The sequence below is a fragment of the Macaca fascicularis genome, chromosome 2 (assembly GCF_037993035.2).
Source record: "Macaca fascicularis isolate 582-1 chromosome 2, T2T-MFA8v1.1".
Taxonomy (NCBI): Eukaryota; Metazoa; Chordata; class Mammalia; order Primates; family Cercopithecidae; genus Macaca; species Macaca fascicularis.
Window position 1 is genome coordinate 137,779,435 of NC_088376.1, and position 23,531 is coordinate 137,802,965.

A 23,531-nucleotide genomic window follows, 5' to 3' on the forward strand; every position below is an offset into this window, starting at 1 on the left:
CACAGAATTCCTTTTCATTTGCTCCCGGTTAGCCTGGACCACGTGAGAGATTCTTATGGAAGAGCTGAGAGGCAGAAGGGAGCCACAGCCATTCTGACACAGTGTCCCTTGTCTGGCTTACCTCTTGCTATGAGGCAGGAGCCAGCCTACGACTGCTCTTCCTTTCCCTGGATCCCCTCCATTGCCTTCTTGGACTCTGAATTGGATGTGTGTGTTTAGCTTCGTGATGAAGGGTCTCCGCACCTGCTGGACACACAGCACCAAGATCAAAGTCAACAAGAACTGGTGCAGCTCTGTTGTTTCATGGACTCTAGCTCATGCTTGTGGATCTCAGCTTGCTAAAACCTCCCCAGCTGCATATCCATCTTTGTTTCCCAACTGCCTGCAGAGAGATTAAGGTCAAATTCCTGCAACAAATTCCTTAAATACCTTGATACACACACACATACACACACACACACACGCACCCCACACGCACACACACACACAATAGATGATAGATAATGTTATTTTTTAAAATTTTATACTATATAATTAGTATATGTGTATACAATTGGGTATATGTAAAATGTCCTAGTGGTTTTGCATCTCTAATTAAACCCTGAGTGTTATATCAGTCTGTAACAATTTTAAAGTATCAGTAAGTTTGTTGTATTGAAGAAATGATATCATGTCCAATTAAGAGACAATATTGTATAAGGATCAGAGCAGTGTTTGTGTAGTTAGACCTATATTCACTAACAGGCTCAGGCTTCCAAACCATGTGACCATGGGCAAGTTACATAACTGCTCTGAGCTTGATTTTCTTCACTGGAAAAAGAAAGTTGCTGGAGGACCTCAGGAGACAACACGTTAAGTGCCTAACACTTTCCCGAGCATTTAAAGAAATGATAGATACAATTATTTGCATTGTTGTGTTGTCAGAATTAGTACTAAAGACATGGGTAATTTAGTCTCTACAAAATCATCAATCCATATATAATAATATTTAATGAGACACAACGATAACACTATTTTCTATGTGGCAGAATCATAAGAGCACTTTGTTCCAGGCAGGGCATTTTTTTTCTGAAGTACCAAAAATACTCTTCTAAGAGGAAAGCTAATTTGTATGTATAAATGAAATTAACAATGGAACTTTAATAAATAACAATCCTGCTTGAACATTTGTGAAAGAATCCCATTCACCTTTTTAAATTGAGTTATAATTCACATGCAGTAAAAGGCACAGATCTCAAATGTTTATTCTGGTGCATTCTAACAGTTCTGTGCACCAAAAGGTAAATAACGTTTTGATTACCCTCCTCCCCCTTTTCAGCCAATCTACTCACTGAGTCCACATACCCTGGTTTCTATCACTACAGGTTAGTTGTGCCAGTTCATTGACTTCATATGAATGGCTCTGTGAAGTATGTATTCTTTTGTGTCTGGATGCTTTCATGCAACGTAATGTGGAGATTCATCCACACTGCTGCACATATGAACCATTTGCTCCTTTTCCTTGCTGACTAGTATTAACTGTATGAATATAATTGTATGAATATACTACAAGTTGTTTATATCATTCTCCTAAGGAAGGCATTTGGGTTGTTTCTAGTCTTTGATTATTGACAAACATTCTTAGCCAGACTTTAGTCAGGCTTCTGTATCTTCTGTTAGGCATATCTGTGCATTTCCTTATAAAATTTAGTTTTAGCAAAGAATCCTGCTAAGTCAGTTTAGCAAGAACATCTCATCCTCAATATCTGATCATTCTCAATATCTGTTCAGTTTCCTCATCCTCCATTATCCGCAGGTGATGTCTGATCACCCCGACCGGTTTTCAGCACAAATCTTGTTGGGCTGGTTTAGCCAGAATTCCCTTTACCTCTGATGTTTCCTCTTAGTAATTTTCTATGCACTGACCTCCACACTGCTTCATGGCTATAAACTCCCTCTGATTCATGTGGTATTTGGAGTTAAGCCCAATCTCTCTCCCACTGCAGGAGCCCGTTGCTCCTATACCTAATGTGATGGTCCTCAATAAAGTCTTCCTGACTGTGCTTTCACAGGTGTCATTGAATAATGTTTTATTTAGCACGACTATAAGCAAAGCTGCTAAGCACATCCTTAAGTCATTTTTTGATACATTTTCAGTATTCTAAGTATGTAGCTAAGTGTGGATTGCTGATTAATAGGGTGCTGATATATTTTACTTTCTAAGAACCTGCAAAATAATGAATCCGAAGTTCTTGTAATATTTTTTGTTCCCATCAAAATGTATAAAAATTTCAGTTATTTCACCTGCTTACCAACATTTTTTTTTTTAATTTAGCCATTCTAGTGGATAAAAAATGAAATCTCACTCTGGTTTTACTTTGCATTTGCTTAGTAACTGACAATGTTGAACAACTTTTCTTGTGTTTAATGGCCAGGTATGTACTTGTGAAGTGTCAATTCAGACATTTGTACTATTTTGTTGGGTTGCTTTTCTTTTTAGTATTGGTTTGAAGCAGTTAATGTATATGTATTTGTACTAAATGGTATATTGTTGGTATACCATTGTTGGTGTATTGATGGTATGTTGTTCATGAGTAAGATATAACTACACTGGAATTTTGCTCACTGAGTTTGTCTTCTTTGGTTTTGCCAAATTCACTAATTCTGATACATGTTTTGGAAATTTTTGATGTTTTATTATGTACAAAATAATGTAATATAGATATAATTAAAATTTAAATTTTTCCTTTTCATTCTTTATGGTTTTTGTTTTTCTTGTTCTCTTTGGTTAATATATACATGTTTTTATATATAATATACATTTGTTGTGAACATAAGTCTTTTGTCAGACATGTTTGTTGCAAATTTTTTTTCTAAGCTTGTAGTTTGTATTTTTGTTTCCTTAATTGTGTATTTTGATGAATTCCAATATATTCATTTAGAAAAACTTTTATTGTCAGTGTTTTATGTCTTAAGATACCATAAGGAGAGTTTTCAAACTCTTTATGATTCTAGATTTTATAATAAGGTCAATGATTCTTCTTAAATTAATTTTTGTGTATTATGTAAGGTAGTAGTCGATGTTCTTTTTTTTCTTTTTTTTGCAAATACTTAGCTTTTCCGAGATCATTTGTTAAAAGCTTTTCTTTCCTTTCAACAAGAATTTGGCAGCTTTGATAAAAATCAGTTGGTCAAATATGTGTTTCTGTGAACTCCCTGTTCTGTTCCATTGATCTTTTGCCTCTATTTACACCAGTAGAGTGCTATCTTCATTACTACAGTTCCATATATACACTTCTACTTTTTCAAGATTGAGGAGGTTGCAGTGAGCCGATATCACCCATTGCACTCCAGCCTGAGTGACAAGAGTGAAATTCTGTCTCTTTAAATAAATAAATAAATAAATAAATAAGAAAGAGAATGATTGCTTTGATTAAAACAGATTGTTGTCATTTCATTATAAATTTTAGAACAAATTTGTCCATTTCTTTAAAAATCCTACTATGAATTTGATTGGGATTTAGGTCATTCTACTGTTGATTTTCATGAGAATAGACGTTGGTATCATCTAACTCATATCATCGTCCATTTCTGCACTAATTGAGATCATCTTTGGTTTCTCGCAACAACATTTTATAGTTTTCAGAGTAGAGATCTTACTAAATTTATTCCTAGCAATTTAATATTTTGACATAAAAAGTATTTTTAAGATTTCATTTTTTGCATTATTCATTAATAAGATGTAGAACTACAAGGAAATTTTAGTCACTAACTTTGTATTGTTTGGCTTTGCTAAATTCATAAATTCCGGTACATGTTTTAGAAATTCTTATTGCTTTAAATATACACAATCATCTTATATAGATATAATTAAATTTTAAATTTTATTTCAGTCTTTATGCTTTTTATTTTTTATTTTTTTGCTTGTTTTATTTCAGTGGCTAGGACTTCTGGTACAATAGTGACAGCAGATATCCTTGCCTTGTTTGTGATCTTAGGGACAAAGCTTTTAATATTTTATCATTAAGTAAATGTTTTGGTTTTTTTATCAGGTTGAAACAGTTTTCTTATATTTCTAGTTTGCTAAGTCTTTTTATCATTACAATTATTATAACGATGGTATGTTTTTCTTTTGTTATCTGTTAACATTGTCATTTACATCGATTGACTTTCTAATGTTAAATCAACTCTGCATTCCTGGGATAAACTTCATATGTTTATGATGTATTGTCTTTTCACATACTGTTAGATGCTATTTGCTAGTATTGCCATAAACATTTTGAATTTATGATAGCAAGTGATATTGATCTAATTTTATTTTCTTGTATTTTCCTTGTCAGGTTTTGGTATTAGTGTTATGCTGGTCTCCAAAATCAAGTTGGCTTGGGTTCTTTCTTACATTTAATATGAAAGAGTTTTCTAAGATTGGTATTAATTCTTTTATACATGTTTGTTAGAGTTCAACAGTGAAGGCATATGAATCCCGAAATTTTGTTAGATGGCTTTTGATTATGACCTCGATGTTGAATAGATATAGGCCTATTGATATTTTTAGTATCCCCTTGTGAAAGTTTTCGTAATTTTTGTTTTTCAAGAAGTTTATCTATTTCATCGAAGTTTCTCAATTTATTAGCATGGTTTTGTTCACAGTATTCTCTGATTGTCCTTTTCATATTTTCAAGATCTATTTCGATGTCCCCTTTTACATTTGTTAGTTAGGTAATTTGCATTTTCTATTTCTTTTATTAAAAAAATTAAACTGCAATAGTTTTAGCGGTATAAGTGGCTTTTGGTTACATGGATGAATTGTACAGTGGTGAAGTCTGGTTTTAGCGCACCCAACACCTGAGTAGTGTACATTATACCCAGGAGGTAGTTTTTCACCCCTCACCTCCCTTCCTCCCCTCTACTTTCTGAGTCTACAATGTCCATTATACCACTTTGTATGCCTTTGCGTACTCAGCTTGCACTTTCTCTTTCTTGGTCCAGCATGCTGGGAATTGGTTAATTTTATTAATCTTCTCAAAGATTCAACTTTCTGACATTATTCAGTGTCTCTATTATTTGTTTCTTGTTTACTTCATTCCATTTCTTCTTACTATTATTAAAATTTCCTTTGGTTTTAAACTTTATCTGCTTAAATTTATTTTAAATTAATTTAGACATTTTATTGGCCCAAACCATGGTAAACCTTAATGAATGTCCCATAAGAGCATGAAAAGTATTTGCATTCTGCACATGATGATCACAGTGTTACATAGAAATTAATTTATTCAAGTTGCTTGACAGCATTGCTTAACTATTTTGTTTTTAAAGAATTTTTGTCTATCTTCTCTCCATATGTTTGTCTATTTGTTTGTATTTTGTATTCTGATTTTTATTGTCTACTCATTCTGGCTCACTTACCAAGTATATTAGTTTTCCAAGGTTCTGTAAAAATTATCACAAATTTAAGGTTTTAAAACAACATTTTTTTTTTTTTTTGAGATGGAGTTTTGCTCTTGTTGCCCAGATTGGAGTGCAATGGTGAAGTCTTGGCTCACTATAATGTCTGCCTCCTGGGTTCAAGTGATCTCCTGCCTCAGCCTCCCGAGTAGCTGAGATTACAGGTGCCTGCCACTACGCCTGGCTAACTTTGTATTTATAGCAGAGATGGGGTTTCACCATGTTGGTTAGGCTGGTCTTGAACTCCTGGCCTCAGGTGATCCGCCCGCCTCAGCCTCCCAAAGTGCTGGGATTACAGGTGCGAGCCACTGTGCCCAGCTAAAACAGCACACATGTATTATGTCATAGTGTCTGTGGGTCAGGAGTCCAAGTATGGTTTACTTCGGTCCTGTGTTTAGAGTCTCACTAGGCTCAAATTCAGGTGTTGGCTGGCCTGCAGTCTCATCCAACATTTGAGGTCCTCTTCCAATATCACTGCAGTTTTTGGCAGCATTTATTTCCTTGGGCTTGTAAGATCAATGTTCTTACTGACTATTGATTGCGATTTATTCTCAGCAACTAGAAGCTGCCATCAAATTCTAGCCACATGTTACTCTCAAAACACGGCAACTTCCTTCAAAGCCAGCCGGAGGTTCTCTCATTAGTCTTCTATATCAGAATATTACATAACATAGCTTAGTCATAAGAGTGATCATCACATCAACTTCATCATATGGTGTAACCAGATCGAGGGAATGACCATCTCATGGTGCTCACAGCTCCCACCTACACCGAAGTGGAGGAAATTATACAGAGCATGCATACAAACTCGTGGAAATCTTGGGAGCCTTGTTAGATTTTTCCCACCACAATGAAGAAATCAACATGAGTCAATGGACTTGCTCTGTTATATATAAAATTTTCCAAGTGTATGAGACTGCAGTCATAAATTTATAATTAACTGGTGGTTCCTTGCAGTGATGGGTTTGGGCATGGGACCATGGCAGTGGGATCTAGGCCATGTTTAAACAGCTATGCTTTATAATGAGGAGAGGGATTTTAATTGCCTGAGGAATATCTCAGAGCGGAAGCTTGTATAATAGTAACCAGGCACTGCCTTGTGGGAAAGGGATTTTAAAAAGGAATTATCTGCCAAAAGCATGAAGCAAAGAAACTGGAGAGGAGAAGAGGTTGAATGGCATTTTTCAAATGAAATATGCTGCAATATAAGGTGAGCACAGCTAGTAACCCCGGCGTCTTAGGAAAGACCATAAAATTTACAAAAATAAATTTTTATGTTTACTTATTCTGTATTTATGATGGAAACTGTGAAGAGGCTGGATTCCATGCCTGGGTTGAAATAAGGGCAAACCACAATTAATCTGGCAAATAAGAAGAAGGCTGGTATCTCTGCGGCACTGGAAATTGCTCTTTAATCAACATACAGCTTTCCCATCGATTTTGTCACAAGAAAGTTCAGGGAACAACATACGTTGTCACTTTTTCAGCTCCTCTTTTTCCTAACCCCTTTTCTAGCTCTAAATAGAGGTTAACATAATGATTCCCACACTACAGTTTTGGAACTATTTGACTGTTTCTTGAACTTCTAAAAAGCTTAATTGTAGGAACAATTTGCTGCTAAAAGCAGCATTTCAAAAATGTTAATTTTAATTTATTTTAAAAACTGCTTTTGAATATTTATAAAATTCAGAAAAGTATATATAAGAAAATAACAATTATCCATATTTCCCCTCTCTCAAAATGAACTGCCATGGAAATATTAGTCCATTTGCTTTCTTTCTTTATCTCTTTTATTCTTCCTTCCTCCTCCTCCTCCTTTTTTTTTTTTTTTGAAACAAAGTCTTTCTCTGTCATCCAGGCTGGAGTGCAATGGCGTGACCTTGGCTCACTGAAACCTCTGCCTCCCCAGTTCGAGCAATTCTCTTGCCTCAGCCTCTGGGGTAGCTGGGACTACAAGCCTGCGCCACCTTGCCCAGCTAATTTTTGTATTTTTAGTAGACAGGGTTTCACCACGTTGACCAGGCTGGTCTCAAACTCCTGACTTAAGGTGATCCACCTGCCTATGCCTCCCAAAGTTCTGGGATTACAGGTGTGAGCCACCACACCCAGGCTCCTCCTCTTACTTCTTCTTCTTCCTCATTCTTTCTTCTTTATTCCTCCTCCTCTTCTCCCTTCTGCCCTTCTTCCTTACTCCTTCCTATTTTTTCTTTCTTCCTCCTCCCCGTTTCCTCTCCTCTTTCTCTTCCTCCTCCTTCTTTCTCTATGTCATCATTACTTGATTTATTTTGTTAAAATTACATTTGCAAGTATAAAGAATAATATGAAACAAAAAATAAAGTACTTATAAAATCAAACTAAAAACAGAGACAATGAAATATATTGTAAAACCGTATCCACCACTACGAACATTAGGTAACTACCATTTCCCATTTTACATCTAGAAGAAGGCTAAACAGAGAGAATGATAGATAAATAGATACATAAAAAGAGATGTAATGACTGCTATTATAATTTAGAAATATTAAATTTGATTTTAAAATTTTATCAAAAAACAATTTAAAATTGAGCAAACTTAATGAACTTCAAATAAATATTTCTTTATTACAAGAAATATTTCATAAAAGATTCCTTTAGGTTTACAAAAGAGATTATGAAATGTATTAGGTAGTCAGATTCCCATTTTTAGCCTGTGTTTGCCTACCGTGTATAATTAGGACATGGGTATTGTCACAGATCTCCTCCTGTTAGCAAATGTGTTGTTTTTATTTTAAATACCTGAAAGATGTTTTCACTGGGTTCAATATTCTTGGCTTATGTTTGTTTCCTCTGGAGCCTGTGTAGATGTTGCTCTGTTGTCTTCTGGCATTGAATCTAACCACAGATGTGTTCATAGTCATCCTGCCTGAGATTTCTCCCTAATAGGTTATTTGTTTGTTTTCCTTTCTGAATCCTTAAATAATTATTTCTTCATCTGTGAGGGACTAACCAGTCTGTTTTTTGGTGTGGAAGGTCTGTGTCAACTTTCATCATTTTCATCTCAGACTATTGTTTTATTTTACTGTTGTTATGATGTGATTCTACAGAATTCACGCTTTTGTTAATTTGTCTTCTGTTGTGAACAATTATGAGTAATGTTTTTGTTGAGATTTTAATTTTTTTTCTGAAATGAATTCCTGTTTTTTATGCCCTATTTCCTCTCCTTCTTTATTATTTTTTCTTTCCTCCCATTCCTTCGTTCGCTCTTACATATATTTGTGTTATTGCCAAGCTATTTCTTTTTATCTGGCTTATGCTTGGTGTATTAGTCTGTTCTTGCATTGCTATACAGAAATACCTGAAACGAGGTAATTCATAAAGAAAACAGGTTTAGTTGGCTCATGGTTCTGGAGGCTGTGCAGTAAGCATAGCAGCTTCTGCTTTGGGGGAGGCCTCAGGGAGCTTCCAATCATGGTGGAAGACAAAGGGAGTGAGCCATCTTACATGGCAGGAGCAAGGGAGTGAGGCATCTTACATGGTAGGAGTAAGAGAGGGAGACAGAAGGTGCAACACACTTTTAAACAACCAGATCTCATGAGAACTCACTCACCATCATGAGAACAACACCAAGATGATAGTGCTAAGCCATTCATGAGAAATTGCCCCCATGATCCAATCACTTCCCACTAGGCCTTACTGCCAACATTGGGGATTACAATTCAACATGAGATTTGGGCAGGGACACAGATCCAAACCATATATATCACTTAGGCTATTCTGTCCGTGGTTCATTTACTCTTAAATAGATTGAATGAAACGTGACTCTCCTAATATCTGACACTAATTTTTCTCTCCAAGCCAGAAGTGGGGTGGGGGATTGTGTATCTTAACCACATTTCTGCAGATGTAGATGGGATTGGATGATGAGAGATGTGAGGTGAGAGTGAATAAGGAAAACCCAGTTAAGGCTGTATGCCCTGCTTTTGAGATTTTGCTAAAAGTCTTGAGCCAAATTTTGTTCTACCTGTATGTAAGACAGATGTTTCTTTCATGGTGGGACTACCCTTGGTTTTGAAACTTTCTTCAAGTTACTATGCAGCCCCGGGCCCTTTAGTTGATCGCGTCATTTTTTTTTTGTTGTTATCTTCCTTGCGTTTATTTTCTAATTTCATTACTTTTCAATACAAAAAGGAAAAAGAAAATGGATGCCCACTCAGTTTACTTGATTCCAGATTTTGGGAAGCACTGATAGTCAGTGGTCAAGGGATTTTGCTGACTCATTTTTTTGTGGAGCTCCCAGACAATGAGATCAATGTCAGGAAGCAAGTTTTATCTCCTGTTGCCACTACTATCTGCTAACAAATCTTCTGATTTTTTAAAATTTTATTTTCCGTGTCACAAGTTTTTCGAGCTTATTCTGTTAAGTTATTCCATTTTCCTTGTTTATTATTAATATTATTATTTTCCCCAAAGTGTAGTAGCTCATTTTTTGTGCATCGAGAATGACAATTTTGTGTTATACTTGCAGTCCCCAAGTCCCCAACCTGAATGAATTCAGGGACTAGAACTCCTTTATAAGGTTTTAAAAATATGTTTCTTTATTTCAATTTTAAAAAGTAGTACAGCTTTATTTATATTTTCTGATTTCTGATAATCATTTTCAGAAAAATGATTAAAACTTCACCATTGAGGTAAAATCTGGAATGAAATGAAAATATTCAAAATGATTATTTCAACATGCAAATATGTTGCTTCATTCTCACTTGCTCAGCCATGATAATTTTATTTATAGTTTTAATATATGAAGCCATTAAAGTTGTTCTCTTTGTTAGAGGTTGTCTTAATTTGGGTTGTCACAGATGCAGAACATGAGACAGGGATTTGTGTCTGGTAGTTTATTTGGGAGGTAACCCTAGGTAAGGAAGAGGAAAGTGGGCAGAGAAGAGAAGCATTAACAGCGCTTCATTTTCGAGCCAGATACATACATAATAGCTAGAGAAGCTTTGGAAGCCATTTCTCACAGTTATTCCGCCTGAGGAACGAGGGAGCTGGGTTACTAATACTCTAAACATCTGCTAGTCATTGGTTGAGGGCTGTCTTGAGGTTGTTAATCCTGACATGTTTAGCCTATTGTAGGGTCAGCAAAGCAGTCTTCATCTTGCCAGAGAAAAGTCTCAGGCAAAGCAACGTAGGTGCTGAGAGTTGGAAGATGAGCCAGTGAGCCCTGAATTAGTAATGGGAAATTATCATGGGCCTGATGGCATCTGCTCCAGATAGACTGGTTTTCTGCCAGTTTGCTATCATGTGCTGTGGTGATACAGTAGCCAAATGAATACAAATTGTTTTTAAATTGTGTATTAAAACCTGACAGGATACAATTGCTCAGGAAAGAATAAAATTCTTTTTTAATGCTCATAGAATTCATGGTAGACCCAAGTATCTTGTAAGAAACTAATAATTTATAAATAACAAGGTTTTACCTATTTTACTCAAGTACTTGGCTTAATGTATGCTTTCATTTCTCTCAAGTGACTCTTGAAAACACAAAAGTTCGTAACAAACCACTCGAGAATAGTATGTAACAACATTATAAGGCACGTTCTAGGAAATCGCTATAGATGAATCAAAAGAATGAAATTCTACTACAACACTACAAAAAGGAAGAAAATTCACTGAACAATATTAACTTAAAGAAGTTTAGCTTCTATTTCAACATTGGTTAGAACATTTTAGCCTCTCTTTCCTCAGAAGCCCCATTATGATCATAGCATTGAAGGGCAAATAATAAACCCAGAATGACAAAGAGAATTAAAACAAGTAAGAGCTCAACAGATTTTTAGAAGTTAGAAAGTCTACTGTTTGAGCAATCACTGTATTTCAGTCTATGAAGCTGTTGACCAGAATATGGCCCTAGAAGACTCTAGCGGAGTGAGATGCAGCCTGCAAACCAAAACTTCAGAAAGGCACTGCAATGAGAGTTGGAGGAAAGGAAAGAGAAAAATAATAAGAACGGAGGTAGAAATTGAAGGATTAATTTAAGGTCTGTAACAAAACAGCGGTGCTGAACTTTGCTTAACCAGGAATTAAGCAGCCTAGTATAAATAGCTACTACCAACACAGAAGGGTCTTCCACAAAGTTATTGGATGCAGCTTCTTGGGAGAACTAAGGCATTTGGTACAGGTGATGGTGCCCTGGAATAAAACCAGGACTTTTAATTCTGTTATTTAATTCATCAATTTTTAAATTATGTTATTTAATAGAACCATGTATAACCCAACAGTCTTTCCTTGCCTGATCACCCTAAATTGAAACCTTATAGTTAGTAGCACAGACCTCCTGGTCTGGCTTGCCACTCTGAGAAAAAGTCAATTAGAAAAAAAGCAAATTTGTTCAAAGGTAAAAGAAATGCATACCAGCTACCTAAGTATTCATCCCTGTTCTTCATTCTTAAATAAGAAATAATGGTTAAGTATTACCATGTTTATGAAAAAAAATATAGCAATATAAAAAAGATAGCTCTAGATTGAAGAAAAGCTGAAACATGAGGATAGAGATAATTCTTAAAAATGATCTCTTTAAAAACAGAGATATCTTCAAAACAGAACAACAATAAAAACAAAAACCCTAAAACTAATATTAATCTTTCAAAGTAATTAGGAAACTATTGCATTCATAAAATGTGAAGAATAGCTATGAAATATGAAAAATTACAGATCATGAAAATAACTCAAAAATTTGATTTTAAAAATAATCAATTGAAGAATGATTAATAAAATACTAAATTGAAAAATTAAGAGAAAAAATTAATCATAGAAAATATTTTATAAAACTTGAGATATGTTAGGAGACAAAGGAGGGTGGATCACCTGAGATGAGGAGTTCGAGACCAGCCTGGCCAACATAGTAAAACTTCATCTCTACTAAAAGTACAAAAATTAGCCAGGCATGGTGGCACACACTTGTAGTCTCAGCTACTCGGGAGGCTGAGGCAGGAGAATTGCTTGAATCCGGGAGAAGGAGGTTGCAGTGAGCCGAGACTGCACCATTGTACTCCAGCCTGGGCTATAGAGTGAGACCCCATCTCAAACAAAAACAAAAACAAAACAAAACAAACAAACAAAAAAACCTTGAGAAATGGAGAGTTACTACAGAACATTCAACATCCGGCTTATAGCAGTCCTAGAAGGAGAGTTAGAAAAGGCAGGAAACAGGAAATAATAAAAAAATTACACAGAAAAATCTAAAGTGGAAGGGAACTGTGAGTCTTTAAAATGAAGGAGTCTGTTGATGAATATGAAAAGAACTACACCCATTCACATGTGTGTGACATCATGAATAATAAGACTATCCCAAACTATCAATCAGTTGAGAATATTTGAATTCATCAAGACTTTGGACAATATCATTTTGTTACAGGATCCTTGGGGTGTTGCTTTTCTCCCTGGGAACCTCTGTGGCTGCTGGTGCCTTTTTGGCTGAGTTTTGCTAGGGCCCACTGGGCTCATTCTGCCCACTCGACCTGGCAGGTTGCACTCTGCTCACACTATCAGCCTGGATCCCACGCCTGCCAAGGGCAAGCCAGGTGTGGAGCAGTGAGGGGTGTATGAGTGAGCAGGCATAGGGTCCAGCCACTGTGCACAGTCAGGCGTGCCAGCTGCTGCAGCAGGGCGGCCGCTCCAGGTGTAGGAACAGGTGCCAACCCTTGGAAGTTTGCAGCTGGACCAGGTGCACCACAAGAAGCTTCCATGGCTGCCACCAGGGAACGCAGTGGTGCCCAGAAGCTTGGAAACTCCAGGAACCACAGGGCTCCAAAGAGGGAGTCACAGCCTTGGCTTGGGGAGCTCCCAGGCCTAGGGTCCCCGAAGGGCCACAGCTCTTTTCTCATTTTCTTCACCTACAAAGTGGCAAGCAAGGCGTGTGTTTTCGCCCTGATAGTGTTATAGTTCTTTCAGCCCTGTTATTTGGCAGGTCCCAAGTTCTTGTCCTGTGTCCAGGAGGAATGCGGCACGCGGACAAGTGGAGGGTGAGCAAGTTGAAGAGGAGCTTTATTGATTGACAGAATAGCTCAGAGTAGGCCCTGGAAGGGGTAGCTCCTCTCTGGAGCCAGTCATCCTGATGTCTGCTGCTCTCAGCAGAGAGGAGGCCTGGAGTGAGTAGCTCGTCTCTACAGCCTGATGTCTGCTCAGCTTTGGCTGAGCCCAAGGCTTTATGGGTCTCAGAGGGGAGGAAGTATGTACCAGTTGGTCTGTGGGTGGCCATGGATACATCCAGAAAAGGCACCACAAGTTCCCACTTCCATTGTGGGAGTAGCAGCCTGGTCCCCAGTCAGGCCCTCTCTGACCTGAAGGTGGGACATCTCCAGGGACCCCCCTCCTTTTACCCAGGAGCCTGTCTGCGTCCCAGTGCCATTCATGGGTGCCACGGGACAGCTGCAGGCCAGTGCCAAGCTTCCCTCAGCCCCCCATCAGCTTGTCCCTATGCTCATTGCTGCCCAAAGTCCCGAGGGGACTGAGGTGGCAGGAGGCTGGCATATCAGCACTGCCCTGAGCATCTACACACCTGGCCAGGCTGTAACAGAGCCTTGGCTCAGCCCTGAGTTTACTCTGAGACTGAAGTAGGCACAGACAACAGGAAGAGCCAGGCAGTGGAAGCAGGCATTTCCAAGGCTGCAAGGGCAGGGGAGATTTACTAGGTCCCCAAGAGTGCAGGTATGTGTGGGTCTGCAGCCACGATTTGGTCACCTGCAGCTGCACAAGGGCACAGGTCTGCAGCCATGGTTTGGGTGGCTGCAGCTGTAACCCAGCAGGGAAGGACTCCTGCCTGCTCCATGGATCCAGGGGTCATGGTCCACTGCTACAGCTTGGATGGCTGCAGCTGCACCCAGGAAGCTCCCAACCCACTAATTTGGAAGGGGTGGGGATCCCACTTGCCCTCACTCCCCGCTGACTCCACAGAGTGTGCAGCCTGGGCTGCACCTCCCTGCTGCGGCTGGCGTGATGGCAGCAGCCGTTCCAGACAGGCCGCCACTGCCATCAATTTGTGTATCTTTTCATAGCACTTTCTTTGATATTCTCTAGCAATATGAAGAAAACAAGAGTGGAGGTTATGAAATAAACAAAGAAAACCTAGTTCATGTGGTCCAGACAAGCATGGATATTACCTATGAAAGCAGAGAGAGTGCAGGGTAAGAGTTTTTGACCAGGTGGTTCTAATCTCAGATTGAAGCAGATATACAGCACTTTAGGAATGATATATTTTAGGGAAAAGGCCTTATGTAATATAGAATTTGTGTGTGTGTGTGTGTGTGTGTGTGTGTGTGTGTGTGTGTGTGTATGTCTTTACATATGCATAAAATGAATTGAAACTATGGTGAAGATTTTTGTTGTTTTGGTTTCATTGGCCAGGTGGGAAAAGGAAAGGCCACTGGAGTCCAGGAAGAGCCAAATTACATATAAGAAAATCTTGATCCAAGTATGAATCAAATCAAGACCTGGAATAATTTGAAGCAAAGGAGTATAAGAAAGTCAGTATCTTTATCTTACCTTGAAAATTATGTCTATGTTAACTGAGGTTGAGGGAACAAAAATACAGCTGTAAGAATATTATTCAAAGTTTTATTTTAAAAATGATAATAATACACATATTGAACTCGAGAGGATGATTGTTATTATTATACATTTATATGTCCTCTAATTTAATTATATATCTATATTCTATAATAAACATATTAATTTATGCACAGTATGGAAAAGCAATTGTTTGCTTTTTATGTTGCTTTATCCCTTATATGACACTTTATTTAAAAGCAATATTCTTCTATTATTAATGTTTTGGTGATGGAGGATGGTTCCACTTATAATTGCTAAGAATTTTTAATTCACTTCATTATCAAAAGAGGAAAATAAACAAATAAAAGATGACAGTTAAAAATCAAGGCAGATTTAAACCCTAAAATTAATTCTTAAAAAGATTTAAAAGCCAGGGAAAATAGGTAAGAAATAATTTGCAACAAATATGAATTCCCAAGCAGTCAATACATCTTATACTAGGCAATTCATTGTGAAATGTTTAACTTATTTCAAGGAAAAGAAACCTCAACAATTATTTTAATAACAGATGACTTTCATTATCTAATTATAAACGCGATCTCTTTGTTGCTATCTGTAATCTATTTTCAAAAGTAATGTTGAGACTATTTCCTATTAAAAATGGATTATTTGAAAAATCTACACTGTAAAATATATTTGCATTTGCACAGTCAATTGTGGTTGTATGATGACAGCTTTGTATCTATCTGTAGTAAAATTTACAGTTTTATTCGAATGGCTGCATGAGACACATTTGTAATATTAAGGCACACATATGTTAGGAATATAATTGGAAAAACTCTACAGAAACCTAACCTGTGCTTCATTGTGATATGTGTCATTTAGGTTCTCTGTGACATGCTTTGTGCTCTACAGCTTAACAGAGATGTGGGACACCTGGAGGGTCAATGAAAAGGATTAAAAGATGGACAAGATAATGATTGGAAAGAGAAATTGGGATTTAGTTTGGCAAAAAAAAAAAAAAAGAGAGAATAACTAGTCACTTCCGCTATTTTAACTGGGTGACCTTGTATAAATCACAATGGAGGCTTAGTTTCTCCATCCTTAAAATTAATGGACTATTTTAGAATATCTTTAAGATCATTTCCACATCTAAATTGTATAATTGTCAGGAAGACAAGCACAGAAAAGGTATTCTCTTAAAATAGCTTAAATTGAAGCAAGAGAAATTTAAACTAGATATTGTAAGGAAAAAAAAAAGCAACTCTTAAGATTCTTCTGAAAGAATCTTTTCTTCCTATGGATTTAAAAAAAATAGGAAGCTAATTTGTGTGGAAAAAGTATTTCTGTACTTGTATATTGGGAGAGAATGGGAATATCTATTTTAAAAAATTAACAATCTTAAAAATCTAAGTTTTGAAAAACAAAGTCAGCCATACCTTTACTCATGCTACCACTTGCTCTAGCCACTCCCGACTCACCAACATTTTCATCATCCTAAATATTATTTGTAGGCACCGCCCCCTTCACAGGGCCTTTGCACATGCTGTTCCTTTGGGTTGGAACACTTTTCCATCCCCCTTTAAGCCTAATCATCGTAAAGATATCTGTTTAAACATGCTTTCCCCAAGGACATTCCTTAAATTTCCTTATCATGTCAAATGCCCTGTTAAGAACTCTTTTAGCACCAAAATATCTCCATTACATAGACCATGTCAGAGATGAAATTTTTGTTTTGTCTATTTATTTGAATGTGGTCTGTTTCCTCCATCTCCTCTCTATAACTCCATGATGACAGGTACCAATGAGGATTTCATCGAGGATACAGTCCCAGTGTTTTGACACAGGACTGGCACATGGAAAACATAAAATACACTTATGTTGAATGAAAGAATTAATGTTTTTAAACCCTTGTCCACATTCTAGCAAGTCCTGGCTCTCCCTTCAATATCATTTTTTCCTAGATTTATAATTTTGAGGATCAACAAAGTTCTGTATACCCTCATGATTTTTTCCTCTACTTTGACTCTCATATTATGGGTAATCCTTTTTAATTCAAGAATCCTAGTTCAAGAAATAGATTGTTAGGATAATGAGATAGTTGAAGAACAATGTCATGCACTATAAAAACAACCACGCCATATTAACAGGGCATGGGCTGTAGTCTAAAATTTGACTTATGTGCTCTGTCCCTTGTTCCTTGTTCTTGCTTGTGTGTAAAATAGGATTAATAATGCAGTATTTGCTTTGTACATCATGCTGGATGATTTTATGTATAAAAATAAGATAATTCCCAATATTGTTGTCACTCTGCTATCTATTAAACTGTGTATATTTATCAAAATATAGCCAAGAAAAGACGCAACAAAGTATGAATAGTTCTTGTTATTGTATGTTTAGAGCTCTTTCTGTAATACAAGTAAAATTCAAATAGGCTTAAGGAAGAAGAATCTGTTAGCTCACACAAACTGAAAATTTCAAAAGCAGTTCAGGTACATCTGGATTAAAAGGCTTAAATGTTGTCCTGAGTCCTTTGGTTTTACCTTTACTCTGCTTTTATTTTTGTTAGCTTTAGTCTCAGGTGGGATCACATGTCGTAGCCAGTATGGCTATACATGGCTATACATCTTTCTCAGTTTCTGCCTCGAATGTCCCAGTATCCATTGGTCTGTCCTGTCTCATATATTATTCCCTGAGCCAATCATTTTGACATTTGATTAGTTATGCCTGAGGCAAAATCCCCCTTTTTTGACTAAATGGTAGGGTTAATCATATTCACATATGGACTGAATTGGGGGTAGAGAAGGAAGGAAGTTAGAGGTTTTATTGGAAAAGAATGCACTCTTTGGGAGAAAGGGATACTAGAAAGGCAAAATATGTCTACCACAATATTTATCTTGGTACTGGGTTTACCTGTAATCTGTTATGCACCTTTTGCTTCTCCGTATTTTTAAATAATTCTTCAATAGCCATGTAGTGCATGAATAATAACAAAAATACAAATGAGATGCTGTACACAATAGTGTACTCTAAACTCTAGGGATCTATATAATGCAAGAGATCATTATGATTGACTGATTTTTTTTCAAATAGTAGAAATAGGATAAGAAAAAGCATCAACCAAAACATCTTCAATCCCCAGCATTTTAGAATAATTGAGAATGTTCCTGTAATTTTTAAAAAATGTGCCTGATCTAAGGAAATAATTTGAAAGGTTTTTTTTTTTTTTTTCCTAGCGTAAATCAGTTGTTGCTTCTAAAGGAAGATTTTGTCTATTTACTTTGAATGCCAGTGAATAACTGTGGCTCCTTATGAAAACTCAGCACCTATGTCTCTTTGTACTTTATGGCTTAAGAGAATATTTTCTCATTTTTCCATTTTTGAATCATGTTCCATTATTTTATCTCTAGCATTTCAGACGGTCAGTAAATTGGACCTATACATGGATCTCCGAGTTGATGGAGTCTCTTGCTAAAAAGTGGCTCACAATGGTATTTGACTTTCAACAGGGTTCCATGAGTGCGTTCTATTGAGCCAATCATACTGAGAGAAACAATCTAAATAATTGTCTTCAACTGAAACTTACTGTCATTTTTATTTTCTCGCCCCCGCATCTTTCACAGTTCTTCAAAGGAGTCAGCTATAGTAGGGTTCTGCGTATGATCAATTTTCTTAGGTCAGGTTACCCAGGAAACAGAGTCTGAGGCAGAGATTTGCAGGCAGGAGGTGGTGTGCTGGGGAGTGCCCCTGGAATACCACCTACAAGGGAGTAATGAAGTAAGATTCCACAGAGGGAAACATTACATTGTGATGTGGTTGGAACAGAGGCCATCAGCTGACCCTACAGGTAGCTATGGAGCTGCAATGACCCTTCAGAATTGTCCCAGATGGAGGCAATGCAGCTGCGCTTTTGTACTCCAACAGAAACCAGTGTGGGCTGCCTCTGGGAAAAACACACGATGTGGGTAAGGCAGCTCCTTTTGAACCAATGCCATTCTTTGTTGTTTTATTCTTTTTCCATTTTTCCTCAATCCAATTTCATGACCTCATTTTTAAAATCAATGCTTAATTTTTGTGAATATGTAGTAGGTGTATATAATTATGGGGTACATGAGATATTTTGATACAGGCGTATAAGGCATAATACTCACATGAGGGTAAATGGAGTATCCACCCCCTCAAGCATTTATCTTTTGTCTTAAAAATAATCCAATTATACTTTTTAGTTATTTGTAAATGTACAATTAAACTTTTATTGACTATAGTCACCCTGTTGTGCTATCAAATATTAGACCTTATTCTTTCTAACTACTTTTTTTTTTTGTAGCCATTAACCATCCCCACTTCCCTCCCTCCCAGCCCACTACCCTTCCCAGCCTCTAGTAACCATCCTTTTACTTAATTAGTGCCATTTGTAAAGGGGACTCACCTGTAAGCCTTCAGGAACCAACATTCCTGGTAAATGGAGGAGTACCTCTATAAGCACAACACAGCTTTTGCTACATATGTCTGTTGAATTTATAGTTCTATTTAGACATTGAAACAAAAATAACATTTGAGTAATCTGAATAATTAGAGCAAAAATCTAATTAAAGGCTTTACTGTTTATATTTAGCTATTAAAATTAGTTTAATTTTCTAGGACGAATTTAGTTACATTTTTTCAATCTTTTAATTCATTCCTAAAGATTCCATTTTTCCAGTATTTTTTTTTTCTTCAGCCTGTAGAACTTTCTTAAATTCTTACAGTTTAGCTGATCTGGCAACTAATTGTCTTTGTTGTTCTTTGATTTGAAAATGCTTTTATTTCCCATCCATTCCCAAGGTATATTTTTGCTGAATATACAATCTGAGTTGAAAAGTTTATCTGTTTGTTTGTATGTTTTTCCTGTCAATACTTTAAAGACTTTGTGACACTGACTATTGGTCTTGATAGATTTTGATGAGAAATTCACAGCTATTCAAATTGTTATTTCCCTCTGTGTAATATATTAGTTTTGTCTGTAATGTCATTTTTTGTAGTTTATTATCTGTCTAACCATGGTTTTCTTAGAATTTATCCTATTTGGAATTTATTAAGCTTTGAGATTCTGTAAATTTTTGTATCTCACCAAATTTAGGATATTTTCAGGTATATTTCTTCAAATACATATCTGGTTCTGTGAAGAATGATGGCGGTATTTTGATGGAAATTGCATTGAATTTGTAGATTGGTTTTGGCAGTATGGTCATTTTCACAATATTGATTCTACCCATCCATGAGCATGGGATGTGTTTCCATTTGTTTGTGTTGTCTCTGATTTATTTCAGCAGTGTTTTGTAGTTTTTCTTGTAGAGGTCTTTCACTCCTTGGTTAGGTATTTTCCTAAGTATTTCATTTTTTTGTAGCTATTGTAAAAGGAGCTGAGATCTTGATTTGATTCTCAGCTTGGTCGCCATTGGTGTATAGGAGAACAATCCTAAAATTCATATGGAACCAAAAAACAGCCTGCATAGCCAAAACAAGACTAAGCAAAAAGAACAAATGTGGAGACATCACATTGCCTGATTTCAAACTATGTGAGGCCATAGTCACCAGAACAGCATGGTACTGGTATAAAAATAGGCAAATAAACCAACGGAACAGAAAATAGAGAACCCAGAAATAAACCAAAATATTTGCAGCCAACTGATCTTTGACAAAGCAAACAAAAACATGAAGTGGGGAAAGGACACCCTATTCAACAAATGGTTCTGGGATAATTGGCAAGCACATGTAGGAGAATGAAACTGGATCCTTGTCTCTCACCTTATACAAAATCAACTTAAGATGGATCAAGGACTTAAATCTAAGACCTGATACTATAAGAATTCTAGAAGATAACATCAGAAAAATTGTTTTAGACATTGGCCTAGGCAAGGTTTTCATGACCAAAAACCCAAAAGCAAATGCAGTAAAAACAAAGCTGAGTACCTGGGACTTAATTAAATTAAATAGCTTTTGCATGGCAAAAGGAACAGTCAGCAGAATAAACAGACAATCCACAGAGTGGGAGAAAATTTTCACAATCTATACGTCAGACAAAGGCCTAATATCCAGAATCTACAACTAACTCCAACAAATTAGCAAGAAAAAGACAAACGATCCTATCAAAAAGTGGGCCAAGGATGTGAGTAGGCAATTCTCAAAAGAAGATTACAAATGGCCAATAAACATATGAAAAAATGCTCAGCCTAACTAATGATCAGGGAAATGCAAACGAAACCGCAACTCGATACCACCTTACTCCTGCAAGAATGACCATAATCAAAAATCAAAAATAACAGATGTTGGGGTTGATGTGGTGAACATGGAACACTTCTACACTGCTGGTGGGAATGTAAGCTAATACAACCACTATGGAAACAGTGTGGAGATCCCTTAAAGAACTAAAAGTAGAGCTACCATTTGATCCAGCAATACCACTACTGGGTATCTACCTAGAGGCAAAATATCAGTATACTAAAACGATACTTGCACACGTATGTTTTTAGCAGCACAGTTCGCAAATGCAAAAATGTGGAGCCAACCCAAATGCCCATCAATCAAGAGTGGATAAATAAACTGTATATGTGATGGAATACTGCTGAGCCATAAAAAGGAATGAATTAATAGCATTTGCAGCAACCTGGATGGGATTGGAGACTATTATTTTAAGTGAAGTAACTCAGGAATGGAAAAGCAAACATCATACGTTCTCACTTTTAACTGGGATCTAAACTATGAAGATGCAAAGGCATAAGACTGACACAATGGAGTTTGAGGACTTGGGGGAAAGGGTGGGAAGTGGGTGAGGGGTAAAAGACTACAAATTGGTTCCAATGTGATGGGTTCACCTAAATCTCACAAATCACCACTACAGAACTTACCCATGTAACCAAATATTACCTATTCCCCAAAAACCTATGGAAATATAAAATTTTAAAAAAGAAAGATAAAAAAAATACAATTCTGCCCTAATCACTTCATTCTCTCTTTTCAGGACTCCAATATCACTTACTTTAGACTTTTTACTATTGTTCCAAAGGTCCCTTAGTCTTGTTCAAGTTTTTAATTAACTTTTTTTCTGTTCTTGAACTGTGGAAATTCTATTGATCTATCTTCAAGTTTACTGACATTTTTGTCTGTAATATGTATACTGTTATTGAGCTTTCCCACTAAACCTCGTATTTAAGATACTGTATTTTCATTGAGTTGTTTTTTTTTTAATATTTTTATTTTTCTGCTGATGTTTCCCATCTTTTTATGCATTTTAGATGTATTCATTATAAATGATAATAGATAGTCATAATAGCTTCTTTAAATTCTTGTCTGATAATTTCACAATCTGGGCATTGTGTGATTCACAACTGTTGATTGTTTTTTCACTTAAAAGTAGGTTGCATTTTCCTAGGTTTTTCAATGTCAATTAATTTGGGGTTGTATCCTTGTTATTGTTAATGTTGCATTGTATAGACTCTGATTTCTTTTATAATCCTCTAGGGGATGTGGATGTTTTTGTTTTAGGAGGCAATCGATCTGGTTACATTCTGACTGTAAGACCTGTCTGGTTTTGTGGGTGGTGGTTTAAATCTCAATTCAGTTCTTTAAGCCTTCGCTATGCTAGTTTCAGAGGCAAAGCTAAGCATCATTTAATCAGAGCATCTTGTTTTATTCTAAGTAAGTTAAACTCAAGAATTTCATTTTTCCTTATCATTAAGCAATGTCAATAATTATCAATTTAAAATGGAAATATCCTAACTAAAAAACTGGGATGGGATATATCAATTAACTGAAAACCTTGCCTGTTATAGATTTACAACAGAGGATATATTTTTTGAAAGCAGATTTGTTGCATACAAATTTACTTTTTAAGATGATGTGTCCAGCTTCTTGATGATAACAGAAATAATTTATTTCAGGAGAAAGATGGTATCAAATAAGGCTTTGAATTATTGATATCAGTTTTATATTTGATGATATATAATGTTAGTAAGCAATTTTTAAAAGGCATAAATAGTTAAGAATTCTACAATAATAAAAGGAAAATCAGACAACTGAGATTAACCAAGAGAATAACTACACGTTATAATTATAACTCATGATTTGAAAATAATTTTAATTAATGTATTCATAAGTTAAGTGACACAATGGGAAATTTAACAGAGAACTGAAAAATTTTAAAATTCACAATTATTAAACATACAAGTGAAATAACTGAAATTAAGATCTCAGTGGTTGAGGTTTAATAAACTGAATGACTGAGTTTAATTACCAGATTATACAAAATTTTAAAAAGTAAATAAATTGAAAGTAAGGTCAAATAAAATATACAGACAGAAGCAAGGAGTTTCAAAAGGATGGAACATATGGAGAATAACATAATGGAAACTAAGAATGTAGGTAGCACAAATGTCAAGTAATATGTAATTGAACTCCTAAGCAGAGGAAAGAGTAAATTGGGTGGAAGGCAGAGTTGAGAAGAGTGTAACTGAAATGTTTCTTAACTACTTTAAAAATTCAAGGTAGAGATTTAAGAAGTCCTATAAAACCCAAGTAGCATAGATAGAAAAAATATGCTGAGG

The 23,531-nt window shown here is 36.2% G+C and overlaps 1 long non-coding RNA gene across 2 annotated transcripts in view; it reads left to right on the forward strand.

Moving 5' to 3' along the window:
* LOC123571693 (uncharacterized) overlaps positions 1 to 23,288 on the forward strand; it is a 61,681-nt gene extending 38,393 nt beyond the window's left edge. For both annotated transcript variants that reach the window (XR_010584564.1, XR_010584563.1), the window contains 2 exons: positions 14,806 to 14,924; positions 20,337 to 23,288. This is a non-coding gene — a long non-coding RNA (uncharacterized lncRNA). The remainder of the gene's footprint in view (positions 1 to 14,805; positions 14,925 to 20,336) is intronic.
* The last annotated feature ends 243 nt before the right edge of the window (positions 23,289 to 23,531 follow it).